The sequence below is a fragment of the Gopherus flavomarginatus genome, chromosome 2 (assembly GCF_025201925.1).
Source record: "Gopherus flavomarginatus isolate rGopFla2 chromosome 2, rGopFla2.mat.asm, whole genome shotgun sequence".
Lineage (NCBI taxonomy): Eukaryota > Metazoa > Chordata > Testudines > Testudinidae > Gopherus > Gopherus flavomarginatus.
In genome coordinates, this window is record NC_066618.1 from 240,214,741 (window position 1) to 240,232,665 (window position 17,925).

A 17,925-nucleotide genomic window follows, 5' to 3' on the forward strand; every position below is an offset into this window, starting at 1 on the left:
GTCAAACCCCACTGAAGTCAAAGTTAGTCTTTTCCTGGACTGCAATGGGCTTTGGATCAGTCCCTAACTAATTATTTTCCCCCTCCAAGCTACTGTCATTATAGTAGGAAGCCACAAAAAAACACAGTGAGCTCAATCAGGTGATGTTGGTTTGGCTACACATGAACCTAAAATTCCAAGTGAATCTGAAGGAATGGAGCACATGTGAACTAAAACTCTGGTTTAAGTTTAGAAAAATGCCAATTTTCATGCAGCCCTAAAATTAACTCCAATTTTAGCATTCTAGCCGAAGTACAATGTAGGTAAGAGGGGATAACACCAATAACATTTCTAGTGGCCTAGTTATTGGAAAAAGCCCTAACAAGTTCTCTCTATTAGCCTATTACCAACTGTACTTATAACAGGCTGCTTATCTCATGACCTCATCATAAGCAACTCACAGTGCCAGGCTTCTGCAATAGAGAAAAAGAAGTGTTGTACAATTAAGTTGTCATACTCCAAGAGTGCTTCATGATGGCACAATCCTAATATTAAACATGCTGGCAAATATTTACTAAGTTTCCTTTTCTAATAGGGTTACAGATATTAACCTTCATAAAGTTTCAAATCAAATATGATTTATCCAATAAGCACACTTTAAATACATTCATTTATTTGTTTCACATGTATTCCTTTTTAAAAAGCAGACTCAAGGGTTAACCAACCAGGGGACCAGTTACCAAAGGGAGTCCAATAACCCTAAAGAAGTCAGTCTGAACAAAGACGTCTTGTATCATACCCTAAAAGTAGCAAGGCTCTGACTTTGATAGACAACTAGCAGAAGGGAATTCCAATATTCAAGGTCTGATACTGTGAATCTCCTCCTCAGGCATGCACACACTGAACCCTGAGGACTAAGAATTGACAGTTCCCAATGATTGCAGCTTTTGGGAAAGAAGCAATCTTATAGAATGGTAAGACTGGAAGGGACCTTGAGAGGTCTTCTTGTCCAGTCCCCTGCGCTCAAGGCAGGGCTAAGTATTTTCTAAACCATCCTGACAGGTGTTTGTCTAACCTACTCTTAAAACTCTTCAGTGATGGAAATTTCACAACCTCCTTTATCTTCTTGATAGCTGAGTCCTGAACAACCTAGGACTTTAACACTAATGACTAAAACCCTTGAATTGAACCAAACATGAACTGGGGGCTAACGTGCAGCAAGGAGCAACTTTATGATGTGCTTTTTAATTCTCTGTCCTACCTATACTAGAAGGTAGGCAGCTCACCTGAAGAATCTTGATGTCCCACAACAGTAGCCTCAGTAGTGACTTGTAGAATCATAGAAGATTATGGTTGGAAGAGAGATCATCTAGTCCAATCCCCTGCTCAAAGCAGGACCAACACCAACTAAATCATCCCTGCCAGGGCTTTGTCAAGCCAGGCCTTAAAAACCTCTAAGAATGGAGATTCCACCACCTCCATAGGTAACCCATTCCAGTGCTTTACCACCTTCCTAGTGAATAGTGTTTCCTAATAGCCAACCTACACTTCCCCCACTGAAACTTGAGACCATTGCTTCTTGTTCTGTCATTTGCCATCACTGAGAATAGCCTAGCTCCATCCTCAGTGGAATCCCCCTTTAGGTAATTGAAGGCTGCTATCAAATCCTCCCTCACTCTTCTCTTCTGCAGACTAAATAACCCCAGTTCCCTCAGCCTCTCTCGTAAGTCATGTGTCCCAGGCCCCTAATCATTTTTGTTGCCCTCCACTGGACTCTGTCCAATTTGTCCACATCCCTTCTGTAGTGGGGGGACCAAAACTGGACGCAATACTCCCGGTGTGACCTCACCAGTGCTGAATAGAGGGGAATAATCACTTCCCTCTATCTGCTGGCCATGCTCCTACTTATACAGCCCAATATGCCGTTGACCTTCTTGGCAACAAGGGCACACTGCTGACTGATATCCAGCTTCTTGTCCGCTCTAATCCCCAGGTCCTTTTCTGCAGAATGGCTGCTTAGCCAGTCATTCCCCAACCTGTAGCGGTGCATGGGATTCTTCCTTCCTAAGCGCAGGACTCTGCACTTGTCCTTGTTGAACCTCATCAGATTTCTTTTAGCCCAATCCTCCAATTTGTCTAGGTCACTCTGGACTCTATTCCTACCCTTCAGCTTATCTACCTCTCCCCTCAGCTTAGTGTCATCTGCAAACTTGCTGAGTAGTCCAACATAGAGATGTGAGAGGTATTTGCATCTGAGAGGAAAAAATATATTTTGGCCATATAGGCTGAGAAAAAGCATTACTGGCACAGTAAGCAAGGAGCAGAGATGCGTCCAATAAGACCCTCAAAACTGTGAACAACCTTGATAATTGGCAGACAAGCATTCTTGGCTGAGGAATGAGTTGCAGCCCCTGCCAAATTGCTCCAAATGTTAAGGATTTTAGGACTAACATTCCTAACACCAAGATATTTGACTCTGAAACCAGATGGAGGCAAAGTAGGTTAGTGACCTGGGGATCAGGTTTGAGGTAAACTGGCAAAGCAGTGTGTGGAGGCTTGTACTGTTGTGTTCCCGCACTGTCCTTGTTCTATGGATAATACAGCATTTCAGTTTCCAGGCCCGTTAATTTGGCCCTTTTCATAAGCATTGTTACTTTTTTTTTCTTTTGGAAGTCAATAAGAGTAACAAAAATTCATAAACAATGCAAATAATTGTGATTCACACAAGAATTTTAGAGTCAGTTATTTCTCAGAAAACACATCTTTGATCATATGGCTCTGCACCATAAAGATACTTTGCAAATTGTTAGGATCTTTAGACACTAAGGCAATTTCAACTGAACCTATTTCCTCTGTTAAATCTTGAAAAAAATGTCTTGGTACCAAATTAAAAGTTGTTGCTGCTTTTAGAAAAAATGTGTCTGTAGCTTTATGAAGTAACAAGCAGTATTTTATGTATGTATAAAGGACTTTCATTGCAATTGCTATGGTTTTCTGTTATTTTCTGATAGAACTATTTCTCATGGCACTGCTTCAGATACTCAATTGAAGATTTGGTTACTGTGAATATACTATAAGTGTATTCACAAGTCATTCTGGAGCAGTAGATATTTATGGGTTCTTCATACCCTTAAAGGACAGGTACGTGAAAGAAGAGGCAGAAAGGAAGTAGCAGGAAATATGAATAGAGTCATGATCCCAATTGAGGCCTCTACTTACTACTACTTACTTTGGATTATAAATAACAATAGTTTGGGGAAAACCCTAATAAAATCTTTTCTTTGTTGACATACAGCTACCTTTCTTCTTCCTCATTTTTATAGTGTTGTTGATTGTTGTTCTCTAATCTAGATTCCTTGAGAACTGATACTTACTATGACACTACAGAGCATTGTTATGATCAGTTAGTCCTCCTGTATTACTCGCACAGTACAAAATAAGCCTGTCTCATTATATACAAGAATGTTGTGGTCAGCTAATTATTTCTAAGATCTTGAAGTTACCTAATTAGATGAGTTTAGAAACCAATAAAATTCATTCTGACTGATTTATACGTATACATTCCTGTAATATTCAGTCATAGTCTGCTGTATGGAAGGTACACTCTATCAAATTTGACCTTCCTCTGCACTCTGTGACGGAAACAACTGTCCTTCCCAAGTTTTTTCACTTTCTCTAACTAGTTAATCTCAGCTGGTTCGTCATTCTCTTGCAAAGACAGAGGATCTTTCATTCCCGAAGACAGGCTGTAACTCATAAATGAATAAATAAATCCAGTTTTCTCTATATTGTTATCCACATGACACTTGTTTCTCATGTAATTGTCATACTAACTAGTGGCTGTCTATATGAAAACTGCTCAAGGAGGAGTGGAGCAATAATGAATGGATACGTGCAGGGCTGAACAAAATTATAATGGAGTTAATACACCAAGACGTGTACATAGGACTGAAATTGGGGAAACGATAAAGTGCTGACCTTCAATATACAAGAGATATCCCTCGCCTACTTTTAGAAAAGGAGGTACACAGGCTTTTAGGTGAAAAATAAGCTGGCTGCTCTGTGGAACTATCACCTGAGACACAGTCATGAACATGGTTCTTGAACTTGGCAACATGTGTTTTCCAAAATCACAGCAGGGTACCTCCCCTAGCTAGAGTCTTCATGACAACCCGAGTGAATACTTTTCACTAGTTTAACCTCTCTGATAAGTTGTTTAAATACAACTATGATAACTTTTTGTCCATCCATAACTATCCATTACTAATATCAATAACAAATGGAACTATCTGCCATATCACCTTTACATCATAGCTGTTAGCCTGAAAAAGCCCGGGTCTTATTCTAATCTCACAACAGTGTAGAGTTATTCTTTGGTATAGCTGAAATCAGAGAATCACACTCCTAATCTAATTCTGTTTTTATCTTCCTTTCTTTTATATGCGCCTCTGACTACATCTTTTTCCTCCAGAACTGTCGTATGCTTGATCTGTGGTCCTTTTATTTCTTAAGTTTTCCTTATTTACATAATTTGCTTTGTGCCAGACTCTTGGCCATTCTTAGGTTTTTCCATATATACTGACAGACTTTTCAGAGTACTGGCTTGCAAGCTCCATAATGGAGAGTCTCTTTTATTAGCAGAATTACAGCATTGGTGAGATCAGGTGCCTTTCCTAGCTAACTTATTTGTGGTGGGATTTACAAGTGGATTCAGTTTCTGCCTTGGAGTGGGGAGGATGGGTTATAACTGTGAATAACTCCCTTTTTTAACAATATTCTCTTTGGAATATTTAATATCCCTTTTTGCTTTCTGTAGTCTCTTAGCTTTATATTTTCAAGTGGCACTTGATGTCTTCTTTGTCTGCAGGATCATAACTAATAGGTGGTGCCTGTGAAAAGAGTAATTCAGTTCTGCATAAATAGTGAAGTTTTTAATTAAAATTTGCTCTTTTAGATGAGTGTTTTCACAATCACGCAACCACAATAGCATGGTCCCGTTCACTTTTTCTTTCCATAAGAATCCCTCATTGAAGTTGATATGAGTCATAAGGGATGGCACAGAAGGTGCTTGAGTAAGGCTGAAATTATCCTTTTATTCCTCGCTAATTATTGCATCCTTCTAATTATATACATGTAGTGCTGCACAGCATAAAGAGAAAAACAGAAGAAAACTGCTTAAATCATTTACCTTCTTTGAGGAATGAACTGTTGTCAGTGTTGTTTTCCCCCCCTCCTATGGACCAACCCCGAAAAAAGAGTACCTTGAAAAGGTTGTTACTATTCTTTCTTTGAGATTTCACTGATGTCAAACAGAGGAGCAGAAAAGGATCTTTTAAGTTACGCAAAGGAATAGTACAATATGAAATGCAAAGATTTATTTTGCAACTGCATTCCAAACTGAAACAGCATAACTTTGTGAATCTCTGAGATCAAATCAGATTGCTGGACTGTTTTCTGAATTCAGCTTCTCTAATCCCACTGTATCTTGCAATCAGCTAACTAAACTTAGTTGAATGGTGACCTCAGAAAACAAAACAAAAAATCATGACTATTTCCACTTATGTTTTAAATTTTTTTCTTTTGCCTACAATAAATTACTGTACAATCATAAAGGTTCATGAATAATTTCCAGACAAAATAACGAGAACTTTTCCTGTTTATAAAAGGTTAGTGAATCAAGGAAACAACCATTATCATGTGATCAACCAGTGCAAATAAATAGTGTTTACAAGCTACCAGCTTGAAAACAAACCAATCACTGAGGTATGTGTGCACCATCTATTCACTGAACAAGTGTAATTAATGAACTAACTCATTTATAATCATGCCTCATCTGTGGATAATTCATGAACAAGGAAAAAAGGTGAAATGTGCCAAGTGATTTATTAGCATAAAATAATTTGCTCAGCTCAAACAAATGTATCACTGGTGTGCACCTTCAGCCTATATAGTCACCAAAGATAATGGCAGGTAAATTAGGGATCTCCTACATTTAGAAACATCCATGTTTCTTTTTCTGCAGTCTGCCCCATCTCTACCCCTCACCTCACCTGAAAAAGAAAGCATAGGATCTGAAAGCATGGGAAGGTCACTCCTTCCTTTGATCCTGGTGGTTCTGGGAAATCCCAAACTAAAGATAAAGTTTTAATGTCTTCTCCTTTTGGAATTTAGCCAAAACCAATCCATAAGAGAGGCATTTAGTTTGCTTAGTCTGGCTCAGAGTCACACAGTCTGAGCTTGCATGAAAAGTCTCTTGCCGCCTCTGAGTGAGCAAGTGAGCAGGAAACTCTTAGGTTTAAAAATATCGGATGAAATACTGGTCAAACAATGTTTTGTAGAATGTTAGTCATTTAGAATAAAGCCTGCCGAAAAAGTGGACCTTATAATCTGTGGTTAGAAAGGTGGAGGACTCCAGCACTAGAGTACATTAAATCACTTAAGAGCAAAGAAATGACCTGTGGGCAACTGAATGGATGAAAATGGAGGAGCTGTGTGCATTAGAACGGGCACACTGGTTTGGTTTGGATAAAATAAGAACTGACCTGAACCTCCTCAGATAAGAACTGATCTAAATCACCATCCAAAATTTAAATTAAGCCTTTTGCAGAACTTAAAAATATAAATAAATGAATGAGGCAAATTCTTTATAGGCACAACACTGAAGAAAATGGAGTTATGCCAGCAGAGAATTTGGGCCAATATTTTTCAGTTTCACATACCAAAGCACCTTGTGGTCCTGACTGAGACCAGACTCAGAATCATTGAAATGCCACACAAAAAAGAAGCTGTTCTCAAAATATTTCCAGCCCAGCAAGAGAGAGAGAGAGAAATGCAAATTGCCTGACGGGCGCAAAGCAAAACCCTTGATCCAAATGCTTCTGAATTTAGGAAGAAGTGCCATGCCAGACCATAGTAATGCTTCATCTAGTCTACTGTCCTATCTCTGGCAGTGGCCAATACCTGCTTTAGAGGAAGCTACCAGAACCTTGCAATATGCAGATGTGGAATACCTTTCTGGGGAAGTTTTTTCGTAACCCCGATAAGATAGAAGCTGTTTTATTTCCTGAAGTGTGAGGGTTAGTTTTTTTTGTTTGGTTGGTGTTTTGTTTTTTCAATCCTTACTAGCATAATTCTGGGTATTCTTGTTATCCATTTAAATTATTCACTTCTTTTTTAAATCTTGCTAAGCTCCTGGCCTCAGTGATATCTTGTGGCAATTAATTCCACAGACTAGTAGTGTTTTCTGTGGGAAAGTATTTCTTGTTGGTTTTAAATATGCTGTCTTCCACTTTTATTGAATGTCCTCAAGTTCTTGCATAATTAGAGAGGATGAACAGAAGTTCCTGAAATACCATTAATCTTGTGTGTGTGTGTGTGTAGATAGATAGATAATGATACAGCATGGCCAGAGGGCAGCAGGAGAGGGTTAGAAGGGAGCCTTATCCCCTGTAGAGGGAAGAAAGTTTGCTATAGATTAATTAGAGCACCTGAAGCCAATTAGAGCACCTGAAGTCAGTCACCTGATATAAACCTCCTGCTTCAATCAGACAGGGGAAGGTGTTGGAGCAGAGAAGTTTCAAGGAGTAGAAACAGAGTGGACTGGAGTTGGAGCAGAGAGCAGTTTGGAGGGAAGCAGAAGAAAGTTTGGAGAAGTGCTGCAGTGGGCTAAGTAGACCAAGACCATAGGTAAAGGAATACCTGGCTTGTGCAGAGGGAGGGCAGGAAGCCCCCACAAGCTGAAGGGCAGGAGAGGGAAGTAGCCCAGGGAAAGGAACTGCTAGTTCAAGTGATTTACTGCTATCCCTAGAGCCCCTGGGCTGGGACCCGGAGTAGAGGACGGGTCCAGGTCCTTCCCTCTCCACTCCCCTCCTCTAGGATACTAGTGGGGCAGTTACTATCCCAGTTCATGGGCAAGAAACGGCACCCTGAAGCCCCCCCAAGAAGAGAGAGCGCGAGACCCATCATAGCAGTGCTGGTAATTTGCCACAATATCCTCTTATTCATCTCTTCTCTAAAGTAAATAGCCCTCGTCTTTTCAATCTCTCCCCATTAGAAAGTTTTTCCATGCCTCTAGTCACTCTCATCATGCCTCTCTGAACCTCTTTTGTTTCTGAGATAGGGTGACCAGAACTGAACACCAAATCTGAGGTGAGGGAGCTACCGCTGATTTACATAATGGCAATATAATATTATCGGAATTACTTTAGGGAGGCTGGCATTGGGGTCCAGACCTGAACTTCATAGTTAAGACCATGTCTCTCTAAGGAGGCAAAACAAAACAACACCTAAACGTGCAAAAACTCTGGGAACATGTACATGCAACTCTTGATCCAAATTTAACTGTTCATACCCTGATACATACCCTAATTCTACATATTCATTTCTCTCCCTTTTTATGGACCAAGTTCTCATTCCTGTGCACAGCCCAAGTAACCCACCTGGGCAAGGCACAGAAGATATCAATATAGGTCCAATATGGGGGAAAAGAACCTGCTCTTTCCTAGGCTGTCTCCCCTGTCATTTCTTAGTTACCGTAGTAGGTTCAGTGCTACATAGCTGATGCACGTATTTTGTTGTTTCCTTCCACAAATGCTACGCGAGCCCTGGCCAAAGGCTCTCTGCCTTCCCTGCCCTAACAAACCTTATGCACGGTGGGGCACAGCGAGCACAGCCCTGTGGACCCGAGCCCTGCAGAGTGCAAGTGGTGTGGTCCCCAACAGAGGGTCCCAACATCCTGTCTCCACCTCACACCCCTTTTTCCATGCACCGGAATAATAGCAGTTCATGAATATAGGAAGAGGAAGTGGTGGTAGGGTCTGGACCAATGTAACATACACTACTTATTTTTAATATTATACAGCTGAGAAGTCCATGATATTGGCAACATTAATATCCTCTTTTATTCTGTTATCTCCCGGCCATTGGTCCATGTTTTATTGTCTCTTAACAAATTAAGTTAACACTTCCCTCCCTGACCATTTAATTTTTTTGCTATTCATTTGCTGAAAAAAGTCACAACTTTCATTCTACAATGCCTCTTGTTCTGTTAGAGGCTATGTTTTCCTGTATCACCCTTGTTCTGCTGTTGAACACTTATATTAAGGGCTTTATATGACCCTGATACATTTATCAATAATTAAGATGGCATTCAGAACCATATTCTTCATTCAAGTCCATACCTCATATTCTTACATTTTATAGGAAATTAGAACCAGAGGTGCCCATGGGAACTTCCTTCCTCATCAATCATCTCTCCAGAAGCATCTATACTCAGATCTATATTTGCCTTGTTTTTGAATACTTGTTTTCTGAAAAAGAATAATCAGTTTTATTAAAACTCTAGGATCCTAACAGCTAATACTAAAGTTTACAGAATGATCTATTTTATATGTCATATATATCATATGGAGGATATTCATAACCTTCAGATAAACTGGATGAGCCTGCCCTGCAAGCTTTGAATTGTGCAACCTGGGGCTGAGGTACTAGCAAAATGATGAAAATTGACTGCTGGCAGAGTACAACCTTCAGTGATGTATCTGATCTCCAATTGACTGGGAGTTTGTTCATCAGTTTACTTAACCACAACTATATTTGACAAGTTGGAATAGTCTAGAGAGACTACATTATTTTCCTTGTTAGCAAAAGCTGGCATTTCTACTAAGTATTGTCCAGACTTCTCCATCCACACCATTGGTTCAGTATTGGCTGTTAAGACTGTAAGAGGCAATTCGGTGCTTCTGAATGGATGTCCAGAGTCAGAAGTCCCTTTAATCTCTTAGGCTTTGTTTCTGCTAGCTGATGAGCACTACAGTCCCAATCCAGCAAAGCTCGTGATCTAAAATGTGAGGTGATTTTTTTCTTTGGCCAACTGCATTATGGAAGCAGCCAGCAATGCCGACTGAATAACTCCCAGGAAATCCCAGTGCAGTAAGCAAGTCAGTACAGTTGTCACAATTTTCTTTAATATGAGTTTTAGGGGCAGTGCTATAGCAGCAAAGAAGGAGGAGGATATATTCCAGAAGGGAGCCTACAATTCCTTTTTTCTTGTGTCTGCCAAACCATTCAAAACAAAAGGAGGGAGTTAGCAGGGCTAAAAAAGGAGTTTTGTGGATGAAGTAACTGAAGTTGCACTGCTTCACCTGGCTAAGATCTGCGTGACTCACAAAGACAAAATATATCGCTTTTGAGAACTTTGGGTCAACTTCTTTGCAAACCTCAGATCCTCAAATGAAAAACTGATGGCTCATTGTAACGTAAAAAGGAACATAAAGTTGCAAAAACAGATGCCCTTCCCGAAGCCCCCATTGGCCTGGAGCAGTGAACGATGGCCAGTGGGAGCCGCGATTGGCTGCACCTGCAGATGCGGCAGGTAAACAAACCGGCCCAGACCACCAGGGGCTTTCCCTGAACATGTGGTGGACTAGCTTTGAGAAGCACAGGTTTATAGAGATTAAAGTCACACTCTGCGCTGTATGAGAGAGAGAGAGAAAAATGGGTACTGTAAGTTTATCTAAGCCAGGTAGTACAAGACTCTGGCTTTCTGAAATACTTATTGTCGCATAATGCCTTGATTTCAATAGCGTTGTATTAGAGTTACATTTGGGTCTGTATGCTTGTTTTGGAGATATGGGTTTGTTCCTAAAGGCTTTGTTTTACATTAAATCTGTAGCCTGGCCATGTGAAAGACTGTTTCATTATTTAGGTTGTGTTTATAATCTACTTTATACCTGCAAATTGCTATGTACTATCTGATGAGAGTGCAAATACCAGTACAAAGAACATGAATTATTCCTCAGACAATGGTACTCAGAGTAAGATGGTCAGTGCTATTGCACAGGAAGAAATTACTAGGACAAACACACTTTCATTTGTAGGCCAGAATGTGGTTTCACAGCACATACACAAGTGAGATTTTTTTAAGAACGCTCAACATTGTCCTAACCCTGCTCCCACTGAAGCGATGGTAAAACTTGCATTGGCATCAATGGGATTCCCATAGTTTATAAGGATGAAAAGGGGAAAGTAATGGTTAAAGACTAGAAATAGATGAATTTGTTAATAAAATAAAAATGGGAATGTTGATGCCATAGTATTGTGAGAAGCTTTCAGGCACAGTTAGGTAGGGAAGTTTATTCCAAGTGTAGGAGTAGCATTGGAGAGGGCATGGAAATAGGCAAGACTGGTGGTATTCAGAGAAAAAATGGGGCTCACGTGGCATGAGAGAAGAGCACGCATGTACTATTGACAGTGCAGCATAGTGCAGATCCTTGAAATCTAGGACACTCTTATGTTTGGTTTGATAGGAAATTGGAAAAGAGTGGAGGAATTCAATGAGGTATATGACGATGATCTTGCAGAGAAGTAGACTTTAGCTGCTACATTCTCGATATCTTTCATGGGACCTTGGAAGGAGGTGGGAAGGCCAGAGAGGAGGAGGTTACAATAACCAAGACATAACACATATTACATACTGTTAATATTGGTATCTATGTTCATTTTAATAACAATACTGTAGAGCAAGTAATAGAAAACCTCAATCCTAGTGTACAAAGTCTGCAAAGTAGGCATCTGTTTTTACTAGAAGAAATTTTTCTGTGGAAGAATGTGGAGGAGAAGCTATAAAACCAGTTAATCTTATTTGGAAATTCTGCTGTGTCATGTTTGTAATCTGCAAAATTGGCTGAGAAGAGTATTGGGGTGAAGCAGCAGGTCCTATTCCCATCTTAAAGTAACTTTAACTCACCCAGCAAACATTTTTCAACCCTTATTTTATTCTTAGGAGTTTAGACTTTCATTATTTAATACCCCACATATTCCAAGTGCTCTTGGAAAAACTAGGCTCAATAATTCCACTTGCCTTTTTTCCGGTCCACTACTCTCTAATTATAGCTAACAAGTTTGAAATTACTAAAACTTTTTCATCTCCCTCCCTCCCCCGCCAATCTTATAGCAGGGAGAGAGGGAAGCAGGCTGAATGCCTGTCTCCTGATCAACAGGCTGTGGGTGTCTCTTCATGAATTGCCTAAGTCTCTTAAAAAATGAACGAATTAACCAAGGATCATAAACCCTGTCTCTAACTTGTATCTAACTATGTGCTCTGTCATATCCAGCAGGTTGCCCCGGTAAATATGTAAATTCTTTAGATTTAGTAATAAACTGTTACCATGTTGATGATTTCCTCTGAAAAACTGCAAGCTGAAAAATAACTGAGCTCCTCTTTTTCTTTGATAGCCTTGCCTATAGGCTGTTTTAGCACCCCATAAATCCTATAATTGTATAGGATTATTTGGCAGCATGTGGTGGTTTCTGTTAAATCACAGTGAGAAGATGATCAGGCTGGTACTGAAAAATAAAGTATTAAGAGTGACTTTATAAGATTTATGGAAGGAAAGATTACCACTGGCAGAAACTCAGTCTTTCCCCTAATGACTAGTAAGGAAAAGACTTGCTGTGTTAAGACAGCATCTGTCTCATTAGCCTGGGTATAGGATTTAAGGATCTGTTTCATTCACTTATTCCCCAGCTCTTTCTTGTGCCCATCACTGGGATCTGGGATGATACGACTGAAATCCAAGTGAGCTCAACTGTCAGGATATTGACTTAGAACTATTTTATTTGCCTTTCAATCACGGTTGAATAAATAGATTTATAGTATATTGGTTGAAATGAAAATGGAAATCTGTCAGGCTCTTAACATTTTTTTCAGTACATTTTCCAGGGGTGGCTTCTCTGAGCTGGGCGAAGAAAGGGTTTTAAAATCTATGTGGCATTCTGCCAATTCCACATATGTTTCAGAGTCACATGAAAGAGCTGGTACAAGATCAGGAAGAGTAACATGGCTGCACTACAGCAGGTGCTGTTGTTGCGGAAGAGGGGGTGACTGACTGGAGGCTGCTGTCATCAGATCCGAATCAAAATCATACACTTAAAATAAATAAAAAAATAATATAGATGGAAGCATTTGCCACTGTTATCCATCAGTGGTCTGTCAACATTAAGACAGAGAAAGAAAAATAAGCCACATGAGCCATTTCCCCCAACAGTGTCAGATGAACTATTTGATTGTTTTAAACCAAGTCAAAACTAGTATAAAACTGAAGTAATTATCAGATTCAGATCTAGCCCTAGATTACCATATCAGAAATTAAAGAGAAGATTGTAGGTATCTTCAGAAGGGAAGTACTTCACAAGTGACCACAGGGAGCTACTTTGCAAAAACTAATGGATTTATTTTGGCAAAATAAGCAGCATTAAATAATATGGTATGTAAAGTTCTTTTGAACTCAGAGACAGGTAATCATAAAATATAAGTTGGAAAGCTTTCTAAAGGAGATTGCTGACACTAAAAAGGAAAGAATCGACAATTTAGGTGCTAAGAAATACCATTGGGCATGAAGGATAGATTAGAAAGCCTAGCTATGATTTAGATTTTTAAAAATGAAATTTTATTATTCATTACTTATTCTAGAGTTTTCTCAGTAGAAAGAGGAAGTACAATTATTAATGAAGGAAAATTAAGGCTCACAGAAGATACAAGTTTGGCTAGCATATAGCACATGGGCTCACAGTGATTACAAAATCTACTGGAGAGGTACTCAAAGGTTTATAAATTTCTACCATAACTCAGGGCTTTAAAATACTCAAAGAAGTGCCTCAAGTGGTTTCAACTATTTGCATTCTCCAATAGATCAGGTCATACTTTGAAAAGGGGTGAGCATACCTGACACCCTCTACCCCAATGAAACTTGGGGAATATGCTGCCCTGAAATTTTGCAATGGGCAATGTAGTTCATTTTAACCATTTATAAATCTAAAATGTCTCTTGACTACTTTGTGTAAATGTATACATGAAATGGAATGTCCCAAAAAGATCCACTATTATTGTTTTGTTTTATTATTTTATTCAAATGGTCTCCACTAGAAACTCTAAAAACAATGTCCTTAAGTTTCAGTTTTGCTGGAAGTCTGTCACCTCACTATCATAAACAGTAGAACAAAGAGAAGGCACTTTTTTATAAGTCTACATATAGCAGGATATTAACTGTATATAATGAATAGAAAATGCTTGCAGTGCAGCTAATGTCTGTGGTTCCTTTCATGAATATTTTCTTCCCAGTGGCTGAAATAAAATATCAAGAGTGGTATGGGATTTACAGTCGGAACAGCAATCTAAGCTTTTTGTAAAAACATGTTTTCTAAACATTTATGGCTTTTATGGTTTAATTGTAATACTGAATAGCCTAGAGAAGCATTCATTCTGTCACTAGTGTAGCATTTCAATAGTAACTCAGATAGCTTTAACTATCTGAAAATTTCACTTCTCTCATGTAAGATGAAGAATCTCATTGTATTTTTTTTTTTAAAAACCTCAAACCAACAATCTCAGACTCCCGTGTGTGTGTGTTTTGTTTAAGAAACACCATAAAAGGTGGTAGGCCTTAAACTTCAGGAAGCCCAACAGTTTTGTCATCCTGAAGGATTCCTTTGAGATTACAGATATTATGGAGATCTAAGAGTGCAGCAGCTTCTAACAGAAAACGATTTTGATCCCCAACAATTTCACCTAAATGAAAAAATTATCTGAAATTTTACAGACAAGGTAGGATTTTTTTTGTCTGGAAAAGTTGAGGTGCATCAGAAAAGGTGTTCTAGAAGTATATGGGCCCCATAGAGTTTATTAACTGCGTGGCTGTCAGTGGGAGCTTTTAAACGCAATATTATCCATACACTATAGTCATAATGGGGGGTGGGGTGACAGGCAGGAAACCACAGGGGGATGCAAGCAGGCTTGGGAAAATTAGTAGGGAAGTGTGGTGGTATATAACACACGGAAGCAATACCCTTATTTAGAATTGCCAGGTCCATATGCATCTGGTCTACAATAGAAAATTTAATTTACTCAGCTTCCTCCATACCCCTGACCAACATAGTGAAGCTGACCTAAGTCACCGAGTAGACCAGAGGTGGGCAAACTACGGCCCCGGGCTGCATGTGGCCTGTGGGATCATCCTGCCTGGCCCCCAAGCTCCTGGCCCAGGAGGCTACCCCTAGCCCCTCCCCTGCTGTCCCTCCTCCCCCGCAGACTCAGCTTGCTCGCTCCTCTACCGGTGCAATGCTCTGGGCTGTGGGCTGTGAACTCCTGGGGCCTGACCCGGTCTCTGTGCTGTGTGGTCAGGGGGCAGGGGTGTGGATAGGGGTCGGGAGGGAACAGGGGGTTGAATGGGGACAGGGGTCTCGGAGGGGGCAGTCAGGAAGGAGGGGGGTTAGATGGGGTGGCAGAAGGCAGGTGGGGCAGAGGTTCTGGGGGCAGTCAGGGGACAGGAAGGGGTGGTTGGATGGGGCAGGGATCCTGGGGGGGCAGTCAAGAATGACAGGAGGGTTTGGATGGGGTCCAGGAGGGGTCAGGGGACAGGGAATGGGGGGGTGGATAGGGCAGGAGTCCCGGGTGGGGGGCAGATAGTAGGGGGCCATGCCACAACCCCCTCCCCTAACCGGCCCTCCGTACAATTTACGAGACCCAGTGCGACCCTCAGGCCAAAAAGTTTGCCCGCCCCTGGAGTAGACAGTGCTAGGTTGAAGGATAAATTCTTCTATCGACCTGGCTACCACCTCTTGGGTAGGTGGATTAACTTTAGCGATGAGAGAACCCCTCCTTTTGGCATAGGTAGTATCTACAATGAGGTGCTATAGTGCTGCAATCTGTCTTCTCAGGATGAGTTTGCCCCTTTAAAGGAACCCCTTTGCTAGCACGCTTTTCTGGGCTGGCCCTTTAAATGTATCAGAAACAAGCTGGAACTCAAAAGTGGCCATTCTGTAAGTGCCTTCTGCATGCCCTTCTCTTCCAGGTGGGAAGGTTTTCTTACCTCCTGATATGCTTTCCCCTTCTTATTCCTGAGGAGATGACACGTTCTCACAGGGAGCCTGTGTTCTTGAGAAAGGGGCTTCATCTTGTGTCATAGAAACTGTTGCCACCAAATTTCCATTTTGCATTCCCTCCTGTCTAGACAGCTTTCTTCCCATGCTAGGAGAGAATTAGAAGCATGGAATCAGAAGAGGGAGCCAGGAGTCTGAAATGAGAATGAGGAGATATGCAGTCCCTTGGGGGAGGGGATGGTCTGAGGAAGAGTGAGATCTATCACTGTGCTGCTTGCAATTTCTGCTGGAGACAGCACAATTTGTCAGCTTCACCAAACCTGTGTCACTGAGCAATTTTTAAGCTTTTAAATTATTCTTAAGGAAATTCCTGTGCAAGAACTATGCCATAATTGAGTTACTGTAAGCTTTTACCTATCTATCAGTTACCTAAGCGAAAACAGAATTTAAAACAGGGGAATTTTTATTCATTTTTTTAAGAGAGAAATTTGTTTTCATAGCTGAAACTGCAGCACTGTTTGGGTTTTTTTCAATTAAGTAACCAGTAGATATTTACACCTTAACTTCAGCTGATCAGTGTTTGAGATATAATTTTGTTTGCAAGTGATCCCATGGCCGAACAAAAAACTAAAACTGCTATAAAGATTTGAAACTTAAAAAAAAAAAGTCTTCAACTGAAACAGTGAAACAAATATTACTTACATGTTCGGAGAGAATGCACTCCGTTGCTGCAGTCCCAACAGCAGATTATTCAGTGCAGAGCAATTCTAAGTCAATTTTCAACTTTTGCCAGACTTTCCTTTGTTCCTTTAAATCTTCATTGCACTCCTTTCTTTGCATTTCCTCTGGCATCTGGGTTACAGGACTGGCTGGTGGTGACTGAATGCCCTTACTATCTAATGTCTATTGGGTCTATGTCAGTGGTTTCCAAGCCCTGGGCTACAGATTGCAGGGCACTAGTAATTAGCAGAGAGTTGGTTAGTCACATGATACTGGCTTGTCTGGAATCCAGCTGGTAAACTGAATTAAAAGAAGCTTTTAACTACCTTAAATACTTTCCTAATATGACTTTTCCATGAACTCAATGGCTGTAGCTGTTACAAAGATATTATTCAGTGATCAATGGTAGGGGAAGTGGACCAACAATCATGAATGGGAGGGATGTGGTCGCTCTCAAGATATGGCTCACACTGTGGAAAAAGCTTGTGTAAAATGAGTAAGTCTCAGTTCTGGTCCTTGTGAACAGGTGTCCACATTACCACCACAACTGGCAGCATCAGCAGAAGGGCTAATGACTGAGGTGACTTGGATTCTGAACTATCCTTGAATGTGACTCTACTGGTCAACAAAGTGAAAATTTAGTGGAGCAATGTGAGAGCCTACTGCTGCTGCCTCTTCTATAAACTATTTTATGGATGAACTAAAGGCTGCACTTTTTACTCCTGTCAAAGTGGTAGTTGTCATGAATTCTAGTATTCACTTTAAGCAAAAATCCCCTTCTGTCTATTGTAATATTATGTATACAAAAAAATCTCCAAAAAGAATCTTTCTTCCTGAATTTTGGCTCACAATTAGCAAGTCACATATATACACCAGGCACCTCATTATGAAATCTTACATAGTCGTTCCAAGTCTGACCATAATCTAATTCTGACACTATATCAAGCGGAGTGAGTTTGTTTTTTGTCAAAGCCACCTTACACAGCCCTTATCTGAGCAAAGCAGAGCTTGGTGGAACTAACTTAATTCTATCTTATTCTAGTAAATGATTAGAAAAAAAGTCTTATCGAAACAATTAAACTCTGGCAGTAGACTTTTCATAAAGTAAGAATCTAGAGAATAATTTTAATAATCTCTGATTTTTCTGGTTTGCCTCCTTTCTCTGGTGCATGTAAACTAATTATTTCAACGTACACCACCCCATTATAGTTTCAGGTTGCTCTCCATGTTAATTCTACCCTAACCACGTTTTCTACAATGATTCTAGCATAAAATTCATTTAAATAGTACAACTGTAAACATACCAGTTTAAGAATGATATTAAATAGATTTCTTCTTTATTAATTATTT

The 17,925-nt window shown here is 40.2% G+C and overlaps 1 long non-coding RNA gene across 1 annotated transcript in view; it reads right to left on the bottom strand.

Annotated features, from left to right (window-relative positions):
* Positions 1–16,720, bottom strand: part of LOC127045451 (uncharacterized) — a 59,060-nt gene extending 42,340 nt beyond the window's left edge. The window contains exons 1-2 of the long non-coding RNA XR_007772723.1: positions 16,558–16,720; positions 15,846–16,003 (exon numbers count right to left, since the gene is read on the bottom strand). This is a non-coding gene — a long non-coding RNA (uncharacterized LOC127045451). The remainder of the gene's footprint in view (positions 1–15,845; positions 16,004–16,557) is intronic.
* Positions 16,721–17,925: the final 1,205 nt, after the last annotated feature.